At 42.6% G+C, this 22,616-nt stretch overlaps 1 long non-coding RNA gene across 1 annotated transcript in view; it reads right to left on the reverse strand.

The window, feature by feature from the left end:
- Positions 1–553: 553 nt before the first annotated feature.
- The window catches only part of LOC130603759 (uncharacterized), a 116,822-nt gene continuing 94,759 nt past the window's right edge, over positions 554–22,616 (reverse strand). Inside the window, exons 10-12 of the long non-coding RNA XR_008973277.1 lie at positions 15,480–15,537; positions 1,501–1,609; positions 554–1,398 (exon numbers count right to left, since the gene is read on the reverse strand). This is a non-coding gene — a long non-coding RNA (uncharacterized LOC130603759). The remainder of the gene's footprint in view (positions 1,399–1,500; positions 1,610–15,479; positions 15,538–22,616) is intronic.

The following is a 22,616-nucleotide window of genomic DNA, read 5'->3' on the forward strand; positions in this document are numbered from 1 at the left end:
TAACAAGCTGTTGGCCACACAGCCCACAGACAAAACTGGTTTGATCAGTACAAATAGATTCTGTTTTGTAGCATCCTAAGTGACAATCTCCCTGCTGTTGTCTAAATGGATCTACAGTCGTATTTGCTTATATACCATTCAGGAAGCACCTACTGAACAGCTCCATAAATATACTGGTGGCCTTTGAAATGTCAATTGCCAACCCAGGAAGGGAAAGTGTTGTTTTGCAGCTGGCAACTCTGTTAAACTCTCCTGAACCTCGCTCCTGGATTTCAACAGTGCTTGGCAAAATGAGTACGCAGTTAGACATACAGAACTGAAATTTATCCTTCCAACCCATAAGGCAAGTGCAATGAGAAGCAGATACACTCAGGGAAGCAAAACACCAAACCCCACAGCAATAAGCTGCATTTCCTTGCATATTAAAACCCCCACCCAAAACCTCCTGACCTCAAGAGCCATGAACTCTCAGTACAGCTCAGTACTGGGTCACATGCTTGCGCAGCACGGCTGCGCTGCCAACAGACTCAGCACGTGCACCACTTCTAAACACTAGTTTCGCTAGCACTGCCTCCAGGGAACCCATTAGTGTTATCTTTGCTGTTGCTTTCTCTACAGCCCTTGCCTGTATAAACTGGGATGTGCCGAGCAATGAGATACTCTTGGCTATACCCAGAAAAAAAGTAAAAGAACATGAAAAGATACATTAAGACCATGAGCAGACACAAGAGTCACAAGTGGTGCTACCAGGTTAAAGGCTCTGGGTGCTGCTAAGTTCTGAACTCCTTTTGCACACACAAGTTCCACTGACATTAGTAGGTGCCCAAGAAATTGCCAGTGAGGAGAACGAACCCTCAGCTCCTACCTGCCTTGCCCATGAACTGAGCTTAACTACAAACAGACTCTTCAAGCTCCAGCTCTTGCACTGTGTAAAGCAGGGATCCCATGCTGCTTAATTCAATTTGGCAGATAACATTGGTGAAAGGCATTGATTTCTTCCCTCACTCCCCTCTTCCATCAATTTTCCCAGATAAGAAGCCTGTGGCTCAGACCCTGCTGGTGACGGATGCCTTGTAATTGCTTTGAATGGATTATCACCAGACATCTAGCAGGCATTTACAGGGCTACAGCTGTAATCAGAAACAGTCTCACCCAGTAGAAGGGCTCTGAGGAAGAGACATTTGTCTCTGTTGCCTCTGCCTTGTCTCTCTGTTCTTGCACTAAGCCTAACTTTATGCTTTTAATACAGCAATATCTAGGACATCCAACTGACACCAGTGTCCAGAGAGGCTATGTGCTATTCAAACCCCAGTAACCCATCTCTGCTTCTGACCAGGCTATGAGAGGACTGTTCTTCTGCACTGCTGAAATCCTGCATTTGGCTAAAGAAGTATCCACCTGTTTCAAAGAGGAACATTACCAAAAAATTGGGAAATCAGAAAATACATAGTCTGTTCTGGCAATTACTGGCTAACAGACATTAGATAAGACACTTCTTACCTCAGCTCACTGCTGCTTTTCTCCCTCTGCCTAGGCTAAATTGTCAGTAGTTTGCTTACAGAGATGACAGTGACATTCTAATTTGCTATTTGGAATTCAATTTGTATGGCTGGGGGGGAGAAACAACATGAATAAGGAAGTGTAAGAGACTGACATAGGAACAAAATGAAGCACTTTGATCTACTGTATTTTGTATTAATTGTACAAGCATATGTAGCTGCCCAATATCAAGAGGTTGTAGATCCACATCCATGACTGAACTTAAACTGAAAATTTGATCAACATTAACCAAGTTATTGACCCTGCAAAGTTTCATTAGGGGTAAGATAAGGAATAAGCCTCAAGACATTTATCTGATTGTTCAAAGACTCAAGTCACTTGTGCAGCATCAGCTTGGTCAGCCTACGTAGGCACCTACATGTGCAGTGGTACTCTGATAAGAAAGGCTTTCGTGTTTAGTACAAACAGTACGAGCTTCATGCTTCCAATCTTTAATTCTAACTAAAAATCAATTTTACTTTGAAACAAGTCTCATCTAACACTGTGTTCCAGCAAAAAGCTCCCTCTGCTATCTTTGAAAACAACACAAAACCTTTCCCGGAGCAAACAAAGAGTTGCTGTCAGTGGTGCTTGGATCCTTCCCTGCATGCTCCATACCTACTTGTCTAACAAAACACTGAAGGGGCTCATTTTAAGTGATGCTAATTTCCCAGAGCTCCACTGAATGATAACTTGGAATGCTTCATACTGGCTTATTACATGTGCAGAAATTGACTGATATAAAAAGGGAGCTTTTTAAACATCACACAACACAACCAGTAACACAAGAATTCTTCACAGTCTCTGCACCTTGAAAAGCAGAATAAAGGTGGGAAAGAGGGGCTGGTGGATTTGCCACCACAACGTGTACAAACTGACTATGTAGGGCTTGTGCAGCTGGGAGATAATGTGCTTAGCAGGTCACTGGCTCTTAAGCACTGTGTTATCTCTCTGTAACATACACCTTGTTGTGTCTCACTGCTTAATTACAGCCGATATGCAGGCCATAATATTGCTTATCATTAGTCAGAGGATGACAATTACAATATAAGATTAAACTGTTTTCTTCTTTTCTTCAGCCAAGTCTCTGTATGACACTTCCTTAGCCCAAGAAAAGACTTGCACATGCAGAACAAATCCATATGCTAATTGGTTCTGTGCCCCTCAGAATGACGTATAATTTGGGAAGCTTGCGTTGCATGATGAACTCAACACTGCACAGAGCCTACCCCTGAACCTTCAGGGTCAGCTGGTCAGCTACAAGCCTGAAGAATTTCCGGACAGCAATAAAGACAACGGGATGTTGTGATCCTCTACATGGGACAGGTCTCAGCCTGGTGATTGTCAAGAGCAGTGCCTCGACTTGCAGTAAGCTCAGGCCTTCCCTTCAGTCATCACTTCCAACTCACCTTCTGCTCTGTCAGCTTCACCCGCTCTTCATTCCTCTCTTCCCCGCTTTCTAAAATGGCCTGCTAGTGTTTTAGATGCTTGTGTCAGAGGCAGAGGCGCAGCTGCATGCACCCATCCTCCCCCCACTATCGCATTACGATGCACTGCAGGATTTTGGGGTCGAGTTCAGAACACTGAAGTACATACTTGATTTGAGAACAGCGTCCCATGCATCCCAAAGCCTTTTTGCTTTAGCAGGGCTTTTGTTTCACAAATGGACCCAGTTAACAGAGATCCTGGAGTTGGGAAGTAGCTTGGAATACTAGACTATTAAAGGAGCAGCAAAAAGTGCTGAGTCTGCTCAAGCTGAACTGTCACTGAGTAGCGACACCCTTCTCAAGAAAACCAGATGTGTTATTCTGCACAAACAACCCAAAGACTTAATGATGACTTACAAATATTCTGCACTAAAATCCACAGTGGCCTGAGAGATTTAACTACTCATCACCAACAACAAAGCTTAAAGACTGAGTAACCACTGCATTTCTGTACCTCTGCTAAGCATTTACAAGACTCCCTCAGAGAAAAAGCCTTTAACTCCTGAACACAAATGTGATAACATACAGTTGTGATGACTCCTAATGTCAGAGGTCAATGGCTTAAACCTCGTGTCCTGTAGTTTGTCAACTCCCATTTATGGTGCCCAGCACAACACTGGCCCATAAATCTTGCAAAAATGTGTTCTGATCTTTCACCTGCAGTGGATTAAAAATAGCCCAGAGCAAGAGCTTTTAGCATTTTGTCATAGCAATCTCTCTGTCAAATGTGATAGATAGCCAGCTACACGGAAAAAGAATGAACCAACCCAGAGATCAGATAATGAGAAAGTCTGAATTACACCTCCAAAAAAGTAGGAGTTTTACTCCTGCTGGAAATCCCCACTGAGCTCCCCTACTGGGCTGGTGTGCTACAGCAGAGGACAGGCCATGAGACTCATCCAGTACGGCACTGCTTTCCTCCCTCTGATTCTTCATTCAGACCGCATCGCAGACTCACGAGTTCTGTTTGGGGTTTGCACCCTTCAGGCACGGTGTTGGGCAGAATGCCCATTTCAAGTTTTACTTTAAAAAAATAATCAGTCAAGGACAGGTGCTCATTTTGGCCATCCAGCACCTGGAGAGCTCTTCTGAACACCAGCTGCCTAAAGTGAGTCAAGTTAAAAGCCAGACAGTGAATACTCTAAACAAAACCCCTTCCTCTGCTGAGCTTGCTGAATTACTCTGTCGTTGAGCCTTGCAGCTCTTCCTTCTAGGTATTTTCTGGTGATCTTGCAGCAATGAGATGTCTATCACCAGTATTAAAGCATGCAGCACCTTTTCACTACCAGTACAAAGAGAATCCTGACAGTAAACCGTCCTGATCTATTACACCACTAGTGGGCCACTAGTGGTTTCCTTCCAAAAAGGAGAATAAGATTGCAATTTCTACGGATTCATTTTCACTAACCTAACTTCAGACAGTTTTGACAATGCATTAAATACCAATTTTACTGCAAGTTTCTGTGTTTTCGTACCACCAACACTTTAATGAAACCCTCCTAAGAGGACTTCTAGCCTTATTTCTTACAGGAGCTAAACTAGTATGAAAAAGCCACAAGATGCACTTAACTGTCAGAAGCCTACAACAGAGAAGATTCCTTCTGCATTATGTCCAGTCTTTGGCTAGGTGTAATAGTTGAAGTATTAATAAATAGAAGGAGGAGCTGCTTGAACGCAAATTGATTTTTCTGATGTTATCGGTTGGTTTAATAAAAGGTATTGTCTATTAGAGTAAACTATGCTTTAGCTGTATCTTTAGGTCACCACAGCCACGACTGCAAAAGTGGAATAGAGGTCCAAAGCATCCAGGAAACTAAAGCTTCCAAAGCCACAGCTGCTTCCATATTTATTGAGAATGATGCACACTTTCACAGCAGTTTGGGAAGGCTGGAACATCTGTTTACCAGACACATGTATCACATTCTACCTTTGATTAGTGTGCCAAGTTTTAAAGAGTTACCACGTTAAATCCTGCAGAGGTGCTAAATAAACTGCACTGCAAAAGCTGAACAGAACTGCTCATAACCCTTCTCTCCTTCTTAGGCTCCACTGCATTGTTAGATGAAAGAGAAAATAAAGGAAAACCTGTTTAGCATCATTATACTGAACTATATTTGTGATTTCTATTACTCATATTTTGGTATATTGCAGCTTATATACATGTGCGTAGTCCCTGAAGGATGGAGTATGAGGTTCAGACCCAGTCCCAAACCATTTGTGACATAGACAGATATATCAAACAAAGCAGCTGGAGAAGGAAAGGTGCTGAGAAAGGAAGGCACCAACTCTTCCAGCACCACCCAGCTCAGCACTGGGAATACAACACATCTCCTCCAAGAGCCATCCAGTGCCTTCTAGCACTGAAACTGGTAGTATTTTTTTTAGGCAGTACTGCCCACTTTCTTCCAGCAGCCAGTCATCACAATACCTTCTTATCTGTATCCTCAAGATAAATTCCATAGACATTAGAGACCAAAGGGCTCCGACAAATTCCAGCTAACATACACTGAACAGCACACATGCAAAAGGAGACAACTTCCTGCCTCTGCTCTCAGAGTTACACAGGGTCTCACATCCCTGCTGCATCATGAGAATCCAGTGGATCCCAGTAACAGAGGCCAAGATGTCCTGTCCTCTACTTCTGTCCCCATGCTTAGTCACACATTGTACTAAGTTTCCATTTATAAGCAGTTTATATGGAAGCAATAAACTATTCACAGACATTATAAACATATTACAGGTCAGGGACTACACACACTAGGGTTAACAATCATTTACTAAAGCAGCTATTAATCATTTACAAAAAGTATATGTATCGAAACTCAGCATTTACGATGTATAATGGCTGTTATCCTGGCTGCCACACTGGAGATGGGCCCAAGGATCTCTGCAGTTCAAAAATCAACCACACATCTGAGGGTAGAAAAAGCACAGATTCCCAACAGGAAGCTGTGACAGGCTCACACCTACCACAGAGTGGATTCACAGAACTAGTGAATGGAAAGTTAACAAAAACTTCGAGTAAACCAGAAAGCTGCTTCTTCAAGAACATATCAAATGTCTTGGTCCCAATTTTTCCTTATCTATAGTTCAGGTGACCAAAGCAATCAGATGCTAGCCACTCACTGGTAGAGACAGAACTGGCTGCACTGAAGGAAGGCAGGCAGGGATATTCACGTCCCTTAAATTTTCAGCATCTTGTTGTGATTGGTGCTTTTCTTGCATATCTGGAAGTATTTTCTGCCCACTTTAGAAGGATACAAGTATACAAACAGCTTTATTTTTTTTTGACACTTTCAGTAGGGCGAGTATGAAAGTCGTAAGTGGTACTGGTATTTCCATGCACCTCAAATGCATCTCTATGCCACAAGTGACACCTGTTGCCCCAGGAATTTTTTTCTGGGAAAAAAACCCAAACATATTCTCACCCCTCTTTCCCCAAAGTCCTGGTTTTCTCCCTTGCAAGCAGCTGGGTCTCTGGGGAAGCAAAGCCCTAAGCCATCTGGCAGAAATCACCAAGGCAAGTTTTTGACTCACTGTCACAGGTCATGACCTACAACCACTGCCAGTGTTCCAGGGCTTCTAGCTCTTCGACTCCTCTTCCCCAAAGCAAACACAAATACAAACTGGAAAACTCCTGAAGCAAAGCTCTTCCCTCCTGGGGCTGAACGTCTGTACCTCTGCAAGAACACACTTGGTAACAACTCCACAGTCATTGGTTAGCTGTCAATCCCAGTTACACCAGCAACTACAGCAATCCTGAGCAGTTGAGGCTGGAGGGCAGCAGGACAGGTGACCCAGTATTCCTTCCACTACATTTACTCCTTGATTACTAACTGTTAGCAGAGAGCACTGGTGTCATCGCTGGGTTTCTATTCTATGGATGATTGAAATATGCTATAAGTGCACGTGATTTGAACTCACACTAAGGAAAAAGAATCCACTGGGAAAATCATATTTCAATTATCTGTAAGTCATCTTCTCGCATGAAATCCAAGTTAGAGTTTACAATGCAGTGCATCTGCACAATAGCACTTTCTTCAGCACATTTTCCTCTGCCCATATTTTTCATGTTTCAAAACTTGGTGTACTACTGGGAAACTGGTGCTTCCTTTTCCAGTATTACCACCTGCAATAGGTGCATTGAGCTATGCAACATCAGAACCTATTTCCATCTTGACAACTACATTCTATGTATGCATCCTATAAGATATATACTTATAAGGTAAATCAGCCAACCTCAAGTTCTAATCTGAGGAAACATCTAAGCATATTCTTAACAAAGGAAAAGACTAATCGTATTACCACTGAACTGGACTATACACTTGCTTAAGCATGTGTTTAAACACTTTGCTGAATGGAGCCTGTGTTAGCATATGGGGCAGACTAGTCTTTAATGTAACCCTGGAGATACAAGTGTCCAGGTTGCATTTGTGCACTCTGATAAGTGCTAATCTGATAATGACTTAGCCACACAGGCTCTATGCGTCAGTGAAGACAGTGTGGCAAGTGGATATTACAAGGATACTGCTTATCTAGCTGAGAACAAATGAAAACTCTTTCAAAGAACTTGGTGCTTTAGAGATAAAAGCTGGGCTTGTAGGGGGCCAGGAGAAGATGAGGTTATCACAGCGACAGGCAGGCTTAAAAACCCACCTCTTTATTACAGTGGCAATTAAAGGATAAAATTGCAGACCTCCAAAAGATGTAGAGGTGTCTCATTTCAATTTAAATCATTGGCCAGTGAAAACATGGATTCTCGTGGCATTGACTGTAAAGCATGATCGAATTTATAATGCACTTTTCTAAGAAATTGTCTATTCCACCTTAGCTTTTCATGAGTTGTTAGAACAAATGAATCTGCAAACCTGTAGCTTATAAAGGAAAGAATCATAAGGGAAGCACGCTCCATATTTAATATAGTCCCACACACAGAGAAAACACCTAGAAAGCATATTGTAATCCTCAGTGGGACAGTGCCACTGACATATTTCAGGAGGTTGTCTACCTGTGCTCAGGAGGCCTGCAGGTGCACCAAAATACAAGCTACTCTGGTAAAAGGGTTGTCAGAAAAAAATACCCTGCACAATCTGAGGAAAGGGACACAGCACGGCTGGGCAGCTGCACCATCTCCCTGAATGCTGCTCACATGGACACCTCTACAGGGATGCAGGGAAAGAACACGCTGCCAAGTGGCCAAGGCTGGAGCACAAACCAGTGAAGCAGCTAATCTCACAAGCCTCCAGGCTCAAGAGCAAGTTGCAGATATGTAATTATGCACCATATCGGCATTTATCTGACTTGAACTCATTGTTCCAGGCAAAGTTAGCTTTGGTTACCCAGGAGCTTTAAAAGAAGGAAGAATTCAAAGTTATCTTTGACTTTTGCTAGAACGGGTCTGCGCGTGACTGGGGAAGCTGCAGTGCCGTTCAGAAGCTGCAGGCTCAGCTCTACAGCATTACTTTCCACAGAATGCTGTCCAGAAACATCTTACTTCGATTTCATAAGCCTCATCTCCAGTTTCACACCACCGTGTAACTTAGCGTAGCAGGGCAAAGACACAGAAAAGGCTGGTCCTCCTCTCATTTGTTAAAAATAAGTTGATTTATGAAGTGCCTGTAATGCCATAAAAACACTTTATAAACATTGTCTGGTCACCTAAATTTTGTTCTCCAGATCCTAGTTCAAGCTTTTTTTCTACCCCAAGAGCTCCCTGTTTTCACTGACAGATCTGAAAAGTGCTTTTGCTTCTGTGATGGAATACCAGTTCCAAGCAGGAGTCCAGCATCACAGAAGAACCCTTTGGTTTGGAGCAGGACCACAGTTAAGAAATCTTCATTAACCCATCATCTGATGAACGCTGATGTCTCTTCCCAGCTAACTCCGTGGCAGCTACAGGGACCCAACACCTTCAAAACTAACGCTCAATATCTTTCTAAATTAAGCCACTGGTGATTAGTTCTGAAATTTTAAACAAAATTATTTCCCTTCTCAGACATGTCAGGCCTAAAGGAAATGTAAAATAACCTTCCCTTCCTCCTAGATCTTGAAAACCTCTCTGTGACAAAGGCCAAGCCCTGCAGAAAGCCTGCTTTCTCACCTAGTGAAACAGCACTGCCCAGTTTCATTTCCCCAGCACTGAAATGCTTCAGTTCCCTGCTTTACAGAAGAACTGCAGCTCTGAGCTAGACCCAGGGGTTTAGGTTCTCAGGAGGTTTATTTCCCACAGCTGCTCTTCAGCCAAGCTGTGAAGGAACCTGAAAATTCATTTGAAAACCCTCTATGGTTTGTCATGCTTTCACAATTACATTACAGCTCTTTCCTCAACATTCAGCACCACCCCCTGCAGGGAATTCCCCCGCCACATGGGTAACATTTACCAGGAAGGCTTGTAAACCTTGATGGGCATTTCATCTCCAACAGTGCAAAAACTGGCTTTCAAATAAGTCTAGGAAATTTTCTTTTACAAGCTCTGTGATTTTGTTATGGAAACTTGGCCTGCTGAAGTTCTGCTCTGTGAGCTGGGTTTGGAGGCCACTGAAGCAAGTGGAAGGACTCGCATTCATGGTCATGGGCTCCAAACCTTCAAACTGCTCAGGTCTGTCTCTTTGCCAGTGACTCCACAAGGAAGTACCCTGTGAGCTAAGATTGAGGACAACTATCCTAGGAGGCTGAGTTAGTAGCTGGGGTTCTTGATGTAAAATGTCAGATGAGCCACTCTAAAGTTTCTTCCCTTCCACTAATTAAGACCAGGGTGTGCGGGTCTCAATGCAACAGTGTTGGACTTAACTCATCACCAAGTTTTGTTTACATCAGTCCTCAAGTGATCACTGAGGTCACATCATTTGCACATCAGAGTAACAGTCACCATGGAAACCAGTAAACTGACACCTGCTTGATGTCTTGGTTTAAAGGAGCTGTGAAGCTACTCAGGCAGGAAAGCCTCCTGCAAGCACGCAGCTCCTATCACTGGAGTGGTTATTTCCTTCATGTCTCACACATTCCACTTCCCAGCTTTGCCCTATAACTGGTTCATCATCTCCTCTAACCACACCAGATGCTCTCGTTCACCGGGATCACTCAGGCCCATTTACTACCAATTCTTTGTTATGGGGTTAAGATCCTGCCAGAGACTAACACGGAGTCAACCCTCAAATCCCTACCCCAGAACCCAAAGACAAACATACTCATTTTGAATTCATATTGACAAATCAAGCAGATGTCAAGTTATTCAGAACGCGCAAGCAAAACCTTGATCCTGGTCATCATATTACAATTATATACTGGATATAAAATATCTTATTGTATTAGATGCAAGTCTAGCTATTTATCATCAAGGTAATCAATTGAAAGAACTGTAAAACGCAGAGCCACAGGAACTGTTAGTTTTTGACCAACACATACAAAAAAAGATGCCCACAATCTATATATTGAGCCCACACCTATTTCACTTTTTTACAAGATACAAGTGCCTGAATGTTACATTAGCCACTACCCTGCATTTCATGGACCCTCAAATAAATACAAAGATGAACCTAGGACATTTCTTTCCTAGATTAGCTCTCAAAACTGGAGTCTTTTGAGTTTGGGAACTTCCAACTACATAAGAACATAGCTCTAGAAAAGCACATCTTTGATCTTTCTTTAAAGCCAGAACATCACAAAATAATTCCTACTGTTCAAAAGTTGATTATATATTCACACACACTGCTGCATAAAGTTCATGACTATGAACACCATTTTAAATGACCAGAAGTATTTCTGCCTGATCGAAGGCAATTACTGAACACAGAATTGGCTACCATGACACTTGGAGTGCAAGTTAAAACAAACACATGTAAACAGCCCCCTGAGTTGTGTTCAATGGTATTATCCCATTCTTTCTCCGAAACAGGGTGACTGCATATATACTCCTGACTGGGAATTGCCTCCAACTTCAAACCCTACCTGGGAACACTTCAGAAAAATACCAGCTGGCTGGCCAAAATTCTGCCAAAAAACATTCCAGCACTTCAGTAGCACAGTATCATATTCCACATTTGAGGAACACTCCTGGGAACATTCCCAGGCATCCTTGATTTTACTAGTATGGACTCAGCCTAGGATTTGCACATGCTTACTAGAATAAAGTTTTGCTACTTGGCCACTACCTTCTGAGCAGAGAACCCATCCAAACCAAAAGAATGGCAGAAATTAACATTACAGTTAAGAATCCTTCCTGAAAGGGACTCCAGGGCCAGTTTGGAACAAGCACCATTCAGCACTCGCCAGAAAGCCATGTGCTCATTAGACCTCCATTTTACACCCTCACTTTCCGATTGTCCTGGGATAAACACAACAGCACTTGTAGATTCCACATAGCCACCACTGGAACAAGATCTTAACTTCGGAGTTCAAAAAGGGATCTCAGAGAGCCAATCAATAGCAGCTGTAACAAGAAACACTGAGGAGTGTCACTGCTAGTGAAAGCACAAGCAAAACAATGCTTCCTGCCCACAAGTCTCCAAGGCTTCCCTTTTCCTGCTTTTCATCCTCAGTCCCTTTTGATCCATGCAACAAGGGTGTCATTTTAACAGAGAGAACCCTGTTGTAGCTGTCACACAGCTACATCTTCGGGTTGTAACCAAAAGTTCTATGGAAACAGTGTAACAGAGATGCTTGGGAAGGGAAAGGGATCAGGAGGAATCAGGAGAAAAGGAAAAGGACACAGAGCATCTTTTACCTGACACTGCGTATCTGTTCTAGTGCTGCTTTCATTTAGCCAGCATGGAGAGAAACACTGGGGGGCAGCTGGCACCACAGCCTTCCTCACAGCCTGAGTGGAGGGAGCATCCTGTGCATTGTCTCCTTCCAGTGGGTCTCTATGCAACTCCTGCTGCGCTCACCTCGACCTGCTAGATATCTATGCCCTAACACACAACATCTTAAGGTCACACAACATTTTACATAATTCCAATAGATTTTACCACAGCCTGGGAATGGATACATCACCATCACTCACTTCACAGCACAACATTAAGGTGGTTTTCTTTTGTGTTTTTCTTGTGTGTTTTTTAACATTCCTTAAATAATTTGGTTAACAAATCACACAGTTGAAGCTTGTACAAAAAAGCACTATCAGAGAAATGTATTCACAATAATTAATCAGAGTGTGAAACATTTTGTAGAGAGAAACAGTCTTGAAATGGCTTAAAAACCTTGAGAAGTCTTTGAAACAATAAAACAGAATTTTTGTTTGCTTCCTTTGATTTCTAATTCCTGGTGTACTTGGATAGCATTTTCAAGAGGTTTTTATTCCTCCAACTTCCAAAGCCACAGAAACTCAGCTTTTTAAACATGAAGCTAACAGTCCTGTGACATGACTCTAGAGGGGGGCTTGACAAAAGCTCCCAAGTATCACAATGTTAAAAACCAAAGAGTTGGCAAAATACCTCAGATTTGAGGAGGTGAAGAAATATGAGTGGCACGAGACGGACTTGAACAGCTGTACATACTTCAGCTCAAGATTTTAAATTTTCTGTCAAAATATTGCAGTGAAAAACCAACATTCTCCACAGAAAGCAGCTATTTTTGGTGAAAATGCTATTTTATCAAAACTCTATTTTCCATTAAACACAGTTTTGACAGAAATTTTTCAACTCTCCTTATTCAGTGTTATGCTCTGTAGTTGGAAATGTTAGCAGTTTTTTAGGCTGTCTCTACAACTGCAAAGATTTATAAGGACTTGGCAAAGATGAAGAATGGGAAAAAAAATCTGATGTAAGACTAAGATCTCTGTCCCTTCCTATTACACACAGCCCTAGAAATGATTTTTAGTGAAGTTTAATAGAATACATGACAGTGACAAAGCACAGCAATGCTGCTGCAAGAAACCTGTTAATATGTCTTTTCATGGCTTTTTTTTTTCCATTGGATAGTACTGGCAAAGCATCTTTCTTCTATTAGTAAAGCAATGGAGTCTTTCATTTTGCCTTACTGAACTAGGGGGTAATTTTTCACCTAGTCAAGCCCTGGTACCACTGGTCTGTGTGCTGAATTTGGGAGCCCTGTAGATGGAGTTGCACCTTCCTCAAATCCTAAAGAAAGGGATTCAGTACAGGACTATGCCTACTTGTCTGCTGGAATGACGCAGGACTCCCTTGGCTGTGCTCTGAAGGCAAGCTGCTGCTGCTGCCTGCTTGTATCATGTTACAGCTCAGTCTGAAGTGAAACTGCGGGGAGAAAAAGAATCAGTGTGTGCAAATCAGAGGTATTTTGAAAATCAGAAACCTGCTATTGGGAAAAGGAGAAAGAAGGCTAGAGAACTCCTGAGCACTGTTATTTTCTGTAGCGCTTTTGGTTTTTAGGCTTTCCAAAATGTATTTACAAGGTTTTGGGGCTCTGCAGCCTCCCCATTGTCTGCTGAACCTTGCCTAAACTAAGCAAGCACTTAGGCCAGGTTGGACAGGGCCTTGAGCAACCTGGTCTACTGGGAGGTGTCCCTGCCCATGGCAGGGGGGTTAGACCTGGATGAGCTTTAAGGTCCCTTCCAACCCAAACCATTCTGGGATTCTATGAACACAGCTTATCTCATTAGTAATGAGGCAAAAGAGAAGCTACGGTCATGACCTTCACCCAGCTTAGTCCTGGCCTTTGCCTGAGACTGAGAGAGCCACACAGTCATAGCTGCTATGAATTAGTGCAACATGAGGGTCAGTGGAGCCACACAGCGTCACAGCAACTGAAAATGTGCCCTGGATTTTGCTGCCAATATTAGAATACATATTTCGCATGCACCTCCTTTCTCTTCATCCCCATCTCGGATGAACTTATGCAGTCATGATTAGTAGCAAAAGTACCCAAGCTCCCATTCAGTGACTGTGGGACAAGAGGCAGTCTAAGAGATCTTTTTAACTGGACACACTTCCTCACACAACCAATTTGCAAGATAGGCATATGTCAGCAATAGTAACCCATATACAGAACACTCTGGACCTAAAGAAAACAGAAAACCAAGTCTGATGGCAGATGTGAGGAAAGGAAAGTTTCCATATAACATCTCTCTCTGACTGCACTAACTAAAAAATGATGCAGGGGAACAACAGCCTGCTTCCAAATCAGAGGGATGCATACACATGAGCACACACAGACGCATATAGGATTTTTGCTAGTTGTCTCTATGGAACCCCTAAGTATCCACCAACATTAATATAAATCCTTCCTTCCTGCAAGCCAGCATTCCCCAGCCCGTTCCATCTCTCACTTCCCCCACAAAAATGACAGACTGACTCTAATCTCCCACCTGCATAAATCTCCTACAGACAACCACAAATATTTTAGCTATGCTGATTTATGGAAGCACGAGCAAGACTAAACCAGGAGATCCATCCTCCATGCACAATGACTGATGGCTTGCTGCAAATCTTTCCATTTAAAGCGCTGTCACTTTTGCAGCTCCATAGAGAGAAAAAAAAAAGAGGAATAAAATAACATGCAGTAATGCAGCTTATGGCAGCTCCTGGGAAAAAAGCATTTGTGCAACCTGATTTCTACCAAGTCCTTCTGCACAAAATCTTCCTACTAACTGAAGAAACTTGATTTGAGAATGGATGTAAGAACAGCTGCAGGACCCCGCCAGCTCTCCTCCAGCCATCCCATTTTCTGACTTTAAATGACCATGGCAATCTAGATTTACAGCCAATAGAGAGTTGTCTTTTGTATCTGTGGATTGAAAGAATGAATGAAAATGGGGACTCCTTACTCAGATTCAACTACAGCAGAAAACAAAATCAAGACTGTAGCCCCTGGCTCCAGAATAATTAACAGCAAAAAACTCCCCAAATCCAGTGGACTAAGCTTTGAAGGCCACAAGGCACTGGGAACATCCATTGACCTCAGAGAATACCCATCAGAGACAGGATGATTCTGACAAGAACAAGACCAGGACCACCGAGTTTACTCATGGCAGATAAACAAAAAGGACACAAACTGTGCACAAGAGACCTGTCAACATCTGGTGCAGCCTCTCCACAGAGGCAAGAGCTTACAGAGGAGATTGAACTCATTTAGCTGCTCTGAGCCAAGCTGTTTTAAGGTTTGTGTTTTGCACCAGGACATCAACAGGGGCAGATAATGCTGTTGTGGCAACACATTATTACTATTCTGCCAGTTGCAGTTTCAAAGAGCTGGGCTGAGACCCGAAGTCACAGAGCAAATAAAGGGATTTCTGCATTCTCAGCTTCACCAACACCATTTTCCTGGCACTTCCTCTGCACCTTCTCTGCAGTGGGCTGTCTCTTCCACGCAAGCCTGTTGACAGTCACAGTTTCACCTGTTGTCACAAGCATGTCAGTAGTAATGTCTAACTGAACAGCTGCATGCTTTCTGTTCTACTGCATCTAATTGACTAGTAAGTAAAGCCTTACAGCAGGATTACTGACCATACTCCTTTTGTATGAAATTTAATTGACTTACCAAAAGTTTTGCTGGGTTACAAGTCATTTGTTTTCACATCCTGACTCCAAGATATCAGCTGGAAAAAAAGAAAGAAAGAGGGTTAGCTAGTTAAAAAGAAGAGCAATGGATATTTTATATCTTTGGAATGCATGTCTGAAATGCAATGGTTATTTTAGGGCATGTTACATTGTCTACATGGTCTATTACACGGAATTCTGGACTCAATTTCCTCTCCAGGCTCTGTGAATAATCACTTCCTTTTTCTAGACCTTAATTTCCTCAGTCAGTAAAATGGGGAAAGTTACACATACTGTCCTTGGAAATGCATTTAATGACAAACCTTTATGTAATGGCTAATTGTGCAATATCATGAATAAAGGAGGAGAAGACCAGCTGTCAAGTAGCTTGGGACAAATCCCACCCCTATCAGTGACAAATTTATACAGGTTTGCTTTAGGCTCCTCATTCAAGACTTGCAGGTGAAACTTGAGAATACCTGTTCTAACAGGAAACTTTGCTTTTCCTTGCTATGAATCAAATCCAAAATGACACACTGGTAACACTTTGTACTTGTTCTTACCAGCTTGTAAACCCAACTCAAAGAATATCCTTATTTGAGAAGGAAAACAGAAAATCCCCAGGACTCGGCGACAGACACTCCAATGAGGCCTAAGGCTTAATTACACATGGATCTGCTCTAAAAAGAACTTTATAGACTGCTTGCAGATTTCCTTGGGTCACATGCTTGAAGCAGGAAATAATGCTTTTATTAAGCAGGATCTTAATAAGAAACAGTATAAAAGGAGACTAGAAATAGATAAATGAGGATTTTGAAAAGTCTGGCAGTGGGACAGAACAATCATCAACATGAGGCAAAAGAATGCTCCCTGCTTCCCATCCCAACTATCTTTTTAGCATGGAGAACTTTTCAGTTCGTGTGTCAGGCTGAGAGCCACTGGCTTGGACAATCCTGGCAGCTGTTTGTATTTGCACACCTACAGTACAAAACAGTAATCTCTCAAATCTGTTCGATACGGCAGATGTTGGTGACCAGCACTATTGCAGACCAGGTGCCCACACAAGGGCACAGAAGCATTACAAGGCTTAAATCAACACTCCCAGAGTGGCACATTGCTCTTTATATCTCGGAATCCAAGCTGCCTGTCTCTATGGCTGAACTGTGATAGCTTGGTTGGGCTAACGAACAGATTCATTCTGCTATGGCAAAAAAAACCAGAAGGCAGAGTCTTGGACAAGCACAAATTAGAAATAATGTACTCTCTGTGAAGTAGCTACCACCAGGACAAAATGAACAGAACTTTGGCTTAAATAGCCCAGACATCAAGAACAGTTCCAAAGAGGCCTACATAAAAAACCTGCATGGTGGCAACTCAAAGAAGAAAATAGAAAGGTCTTGGTCAAACCACAGAACATCAAGGAAACAGAAAAGAAAATAAAAAAAAGTCCACTGCTTTTCTGTTTCTGCTAGTTTACTTTTGGACATGTGGGTATGATTTCAAATAGTTGTATGTAATACTACAAAAGCCTTGGGTTACGTGTGAACCCCTGCATGTCAGAACTGCAGAAAACAGTTGTACAAGAAGATGATCACTACGTGAGAAATAAGTGTACAAAGTACAAATAGGTGTTGGGGTCAGGGTTCAGGACTGAGCCTGCCAGATACAAGAGGCAGAGCACCACTGCTAACAGGAGCCTTAGCTCAAATTCTATTTATCATCTGGAAGGAGTCTGAGTAACTTTCAGCAAAAAAGTTCTTGTTTTTCTCCAAACAGAAAGATCAAGATCAGAACTTGGGTGCACACACACATGCACACACAAGGCAAAACAAAGGACCCAACATATATTAACTTAAAATAACAATTACTTCAATTGACAGTGTGATGTCAAGACATGTAGATGAAACATATTTCCATTACAAAATCTATTCTGTCTGCTACTAACATTGTCAAGTGCATTCAGCCTCTTGGTAGCTCAAGATGATTCCATCACCGATCCATCAAAGGCTAAATACAGCTATATGAAACACAGAATATAGGATGTGATCACTTAGCGTGCATGGAAGCGTGAAAGTAAGCAACGTGCTCATGGTAGTCAGGTTAAAGCATTATTTAGCTGGTTAGATCACATTCCCACATGGTTTGTAACTACACATTAACAAGTCAAGACAGACCTCCTAAGTTTGGCACTTTGCAGAAAGCGTTCAGGAGGGATTTTCAGCGACGGCAGGAGCAGCTGCTGGCAGCTCCCTGCAACTCTGACTGCAAGCTCACAGCTGCATGCGCTGGACAATGAGATGGTGACCCAGCCTAGCTGTGGTGCCGTGTTTGTATGAACATCCTGCAATAGTCCCCCTATCTCCAGAAAACCAAAGAAAAGGCACAGAACAGAGTTGAAAAGAATCATTTGTAAACAACTGAATGGAAACCCCTCTTTTACGAGCTTCCTTTTGCAGACTATCCTCATCAAGCCAAGGTTGATGCTTTCTGATTTAGGCCCAGCATGCACTACCTTCGTTTCCTGCACTCAAGCTGCTAGTGCTCACACAGAATGAAGTGGGTGATCTCGCTACTCCATGTTCTGGAAGGTAGAATAGAAAAATGAATGAGGGGTCTACAGTGTCCTCCGAGACTTGACCTACTTCAAAGAAAAACCAGGAAGAGCTGTGGCAGGTTCATGCTGTGAAGAAATTGTTGCTGCTTCCAACCCACCATGCCAGACTGTAGGATGCTGCTGCGAGGTCACCTGAACAGATTCACTACAGAATTCAAAGCCACAATGAAACAAGATGCTTTCAGAGAAGTACCTGGTTGCTGACTGAAGGAAAATCTCTGTGTAGTTAACACAGCCCTGCACAAGTTTGTGTTGAAAACTTCAATCACACAACCATACTCACTTTTAACACATTACTTGCTTACATGAGAGACTTACCCCATAAGAAGAGACAAACCACACAAGGATGAAACTTACCAGGGTCAGTTTCTAATCTCAGACTCCTGTAAATCAAAAGTGACTCCTTAATCAGAACATTTTAAACCAGAAGTTAAACCAGGCATGTATCTATACAATTCAGTAACTGGCGAGTGCCTGTCTGAGGAGTTCTGGAATTTTCAGAGGAGGTTAGGTTCTGAATTAAGAGCCAGAATTTTCAAACCTGAAGCAGCAATTTTTGTGACAATTCTATTCTTTCTGACTAGTAACCCCTCCACAAAGGCAGCACATTTTCATGGTTCACCACCAAAAAATTAAGACACGTTTTCCAAATGAGCTCAACTCCCAGTTTACGTACCTAAATGATGCTGAATTACCAAAACAGTGTGTGACAAGAGCTGGCCTGAACCTGTCTTCTGGTTTCATTTGGTCCATAGAAAAATGGTGTTTTGGCAAAATCAAGAAGTTTCACATCAACAGGAGAGCTCCTCTGCCACAAAACAAGAGACTGCTGCTTTCTGACTCTTTCTGTAACTCCAATTAATTGTTTGTCATTAGAATTTACCACTTGGAAAGCCGGTAGAACTTTAAACATAAACAGACTCTTTCAAATCAGGAGTTGTCAGTGAAGGTATTGTTTCACAATCTACTAAACCTGGAACCTGTTCTGCTGTGGACCTGTCATCTCCTACTCTTGCTCCTTTTGCTGAGCCACAGCAGTCAGCCAGATCATGGAGCTCACATGGCAAGGGAAAAAAAAACATTTGGATTTCAGCCTCCTCCTCTTGGTGACCAACAGCACATTCATGCTGCCTGAAAAAGGGAAGGGGCAAGAGGATATAATTTGGAGGCAAAGCCAACTTAGACCAGCTCGACTGACAAATGAAACTGCACTCTCAAAGAACAAGAAACGTGGCCCCAGGAGAAGAACTGCTTCTCCCTCTGCTCTGACACTCTGTACCAAAGTAAACACAAACTGTCAACTGCTCTGTTCTGACAGTGGAGATCTGAGGAACACAAAACACAGAGCCCACACACCACAGCAATCCCCATCTCACTTCTCTTTGTTTCCACCCAAAGCCTGCATGATCTCACTGCTGAAGCACTTACCTTGGTTCTGTCCACAAGATGGGTGGATACTGGCTGACTTGTTAATACATTTTCCTCATGCTGCTGGGTACACTTCCCTTAGCATCCAATATTTTTGGGTTTGCCTTTAAAAACAGCATGCATAATGGAAAGGCTGGGAATACCTTTTTGGAAAGGCTGGAAATGCTTTCTCGTGCAGCAGAGAGGAAAATGTATTTCAAACTGAGCAAAAAAGCTCCAAACACAAGGAGGAAAGGTCCCTGTAGGAAAACTGCGGACAGTAGTTTGCACATGTAGGAAAATTCTGATAAATGGAGAATCTGTAACTTTGCAACCTGGATTTTGTCCCCTGTATAGGGACCAAGGACACTGCTGGTATGCCCCAGGTGTGGATTCTGCATGACAAGAGAGCCAGATTTGTTAAGTATCAGCTGAGCATGCATCTGCCTGCTCCTCTCACTGCAGGTTGCAGAACTGATATTATAATAGGCAGACTTCAAACTGCAAAGAATGGTCCTTTAAACACAAGGGTCAGATGGTTCTGAGCAAGAGAAAATAAATCAGAAAAGCAAACAAATGCACTCAGTGGGCCAAGTTTCACCATGAAAGGCTAGAGGGTCTTTTTCCTCTGCCTGCTATTGCCATTATTATCCTTAAAGTAATGGTTCTGGGAAGGAGATTTCAACATATGCCATAAAAAAAGCTGTGGCAAACCTACAGAGCACATTAACCAGAAGGAAGGGCAAACTACTCTGGATGTTCTAATGAATGAAATCATTTAATAACACCAGCGAGTAGAGCTCACTTATAAACACTTTCAGAAGCCTTAGCACTCAATTCTACTCATTTGAGAATTCCTGACAGCTGTTAAGATCCTTTCCAGCTATCAAATTACGGCAGAGGAATGGTGCAATTCCAATAATTAATTTCAGAATTTGTCAGAAAGCTAGAGAATATCATCATGATATTTTTTCTTTTTAAAGATCTCTTATCTGACAGAAAATATTTCTCAGCGAGTGGCGCTGAGGAAACCCTTGCACGTGGTGACCAGGCTGCAATCTGGGTAAGAGCAAAACCACCACGGTTCACAGGGTGGTGGAAGTACTTCTCAAGACAGTCACAGACAACCAGGAAGGTCTGTTGCAGGTTTTCTTTTTGGCTTGGTTAAATGTGCTATATTAGATTATCAGATATACTGCAGGGAGATAAAGCACTATAGAACTGAGACAAAATCTGGGCCACTTAATGAAACACCTTCTGTTGAATATTCAGCTACACAAAAGGTCTGTATCCTGCAAACCTTCACAAGGCCAAGCAGAGGGTCTGGCCCGCAAACCGTTGTCTGTATTTATCGATGAGTTCAATTAAGTACAAACTTCTTTCCATCTACAGATAAAAGTGTAAGCAGAGGGACATACTTCACTGAGAGACGGGCAAAACAGCAGCCAGCTCTGTGTTTTACTCACAAAGGCAGTTTATGCCTCAGCTCAAGAAATACTTGACCTCCCGATCTACCAGCCACAGCTACTTGCCTTGCACCAGGCATGTGGCCTCAACCTATAACCCATCAAAAACAGACAGCTTGGGAAAGATGGGACATGCAGAGCCTTGTAGGTAAATTTGGAAGATCTTATGCCGTGCGATCTTCATTTCTACTATTTATTTGGCTTCAAGATATTTTTGCAGTATATAAAGAGCTAACATGGATGAGCAGTTTACACATGGAAAACTCCTGAGCTCAGTTTCTGTCTGTGAGACCACGTTTCTTGCAAAATTTGACAGGCCACCCTAATTTCTGCATATAAAGTAATTTAAATAACAGTTTCAGATGCATTGGAGGGCAAGATGAGCACACAGAGGTGAGCTGAGGTTTGTAAAGTGCTTCAGAATCCTTCAGCCACAGGCACTGAAGAAAATATTCAACATGTTAGAAAGATTCCAGTGCCCAGTAAGCTTTTTTCCATTATAACTGAGAAACTCACACATCTAAAGGATACACCACCTCTTTTCTGGAACCAAATTCATTTCTGTCACTACCGCAGTCACAAAGCCTGATGCAGTGCTTACATCCAAGCCCTTGGCCTGTCTATTGTGGTCACCAGAAAAACCTGCCATTTATTTTTCTACTGCATAATGTTGTAAATCCCAAGAACAGTGAAACAGGGAATATGCTACTTCAGTGTGCAGACAGCTAACACAGAGCTGCTTGCAGCAAGGCAGGGAATCATCAGAGATCACGCCATGATCTTGGTGCCTCCTACACTGATCCTCATCCTCCCTACCAATGCTCATGGAGCCCGAAGACAGCAACAGCTCCTGTGCTTGTCCAGTGGACAAGGAACAACAGGCCCAAACAAAATGGCCACGGATGGAAGTTGCTATGTGCTAAACTCCACCATCTCAGCTTAAGAACAGTCAGCTGTTCTCTTCATGGCCAAGATACTGAATCTCACTCACAGGCAGACAGAGGCATTCTGAAGAACAGTGAAGAGATCTGAAGTGAAGATACAGGTTTTAAAAGGTTGGGCCAAGTGGCATATGCCTGTCCAGCAATTCCTTCTGCCTTCATCTTCTGAACTGTGTAACAGCGTGTGACTAATATCAGTCCTCCCACTTCTCCAGCCTAGTCATTTCAGCTGATATTTTAAAGTGTACCACACTATGTGCTGACATGCCTCCACCCTCTGCTAGCTTTCCTGTTCTAGAGAGACAGAGAGGGAGAGTGACTCATGCATCTCTCCTACTATTCAAGCCTTTTAAGCAAATTCAAAGGAAAGTTTTAAAGGTGCTCTCTTGCTTTGGGGATGCTTGGGTGGGGTTTTCTGTTTTTGCATGTGCTTGTTTTGTCAGGTTCTACGTCATTTTCCAACCTCTGTGATGCTGAGACATTTTAATAATTCATGACTCTTTCTGACACTGTCAAACTGCAATTTGGAAATGTCAGGGGTACCCACTGGTAAAGGCATTTGTGGATGCCTATAGGAAATTAAATGGAAAAGGAGAAGGATGGTAGAATGAGCTTGCTAAATGCCATATCTGTCTTGTACTCCAGCCATAATTAAAAGCTGAGGCAGTAGAAAGAAGAAAGTAAAAACCCTGAAAGAGAATGCATTTTAG

Source organism: Pezoporus wallicus, unplaced genomic scaffold (genome assembly GCF_028554395.1).
Source record: "Pezoporus wallicus isolate ANWC-B61680 ecotype Strahan unplaced genomic scaffold, APGP_CSIRO_Pwel_v1 contig_13766, whole genome shotgun sequence".
Lineage (NCBI taxonomy): Eukaryota > Metazoa > Chordata > Aves > Psittaciformes > Psittacidae > Pezoporus > Pezoporus wallicus.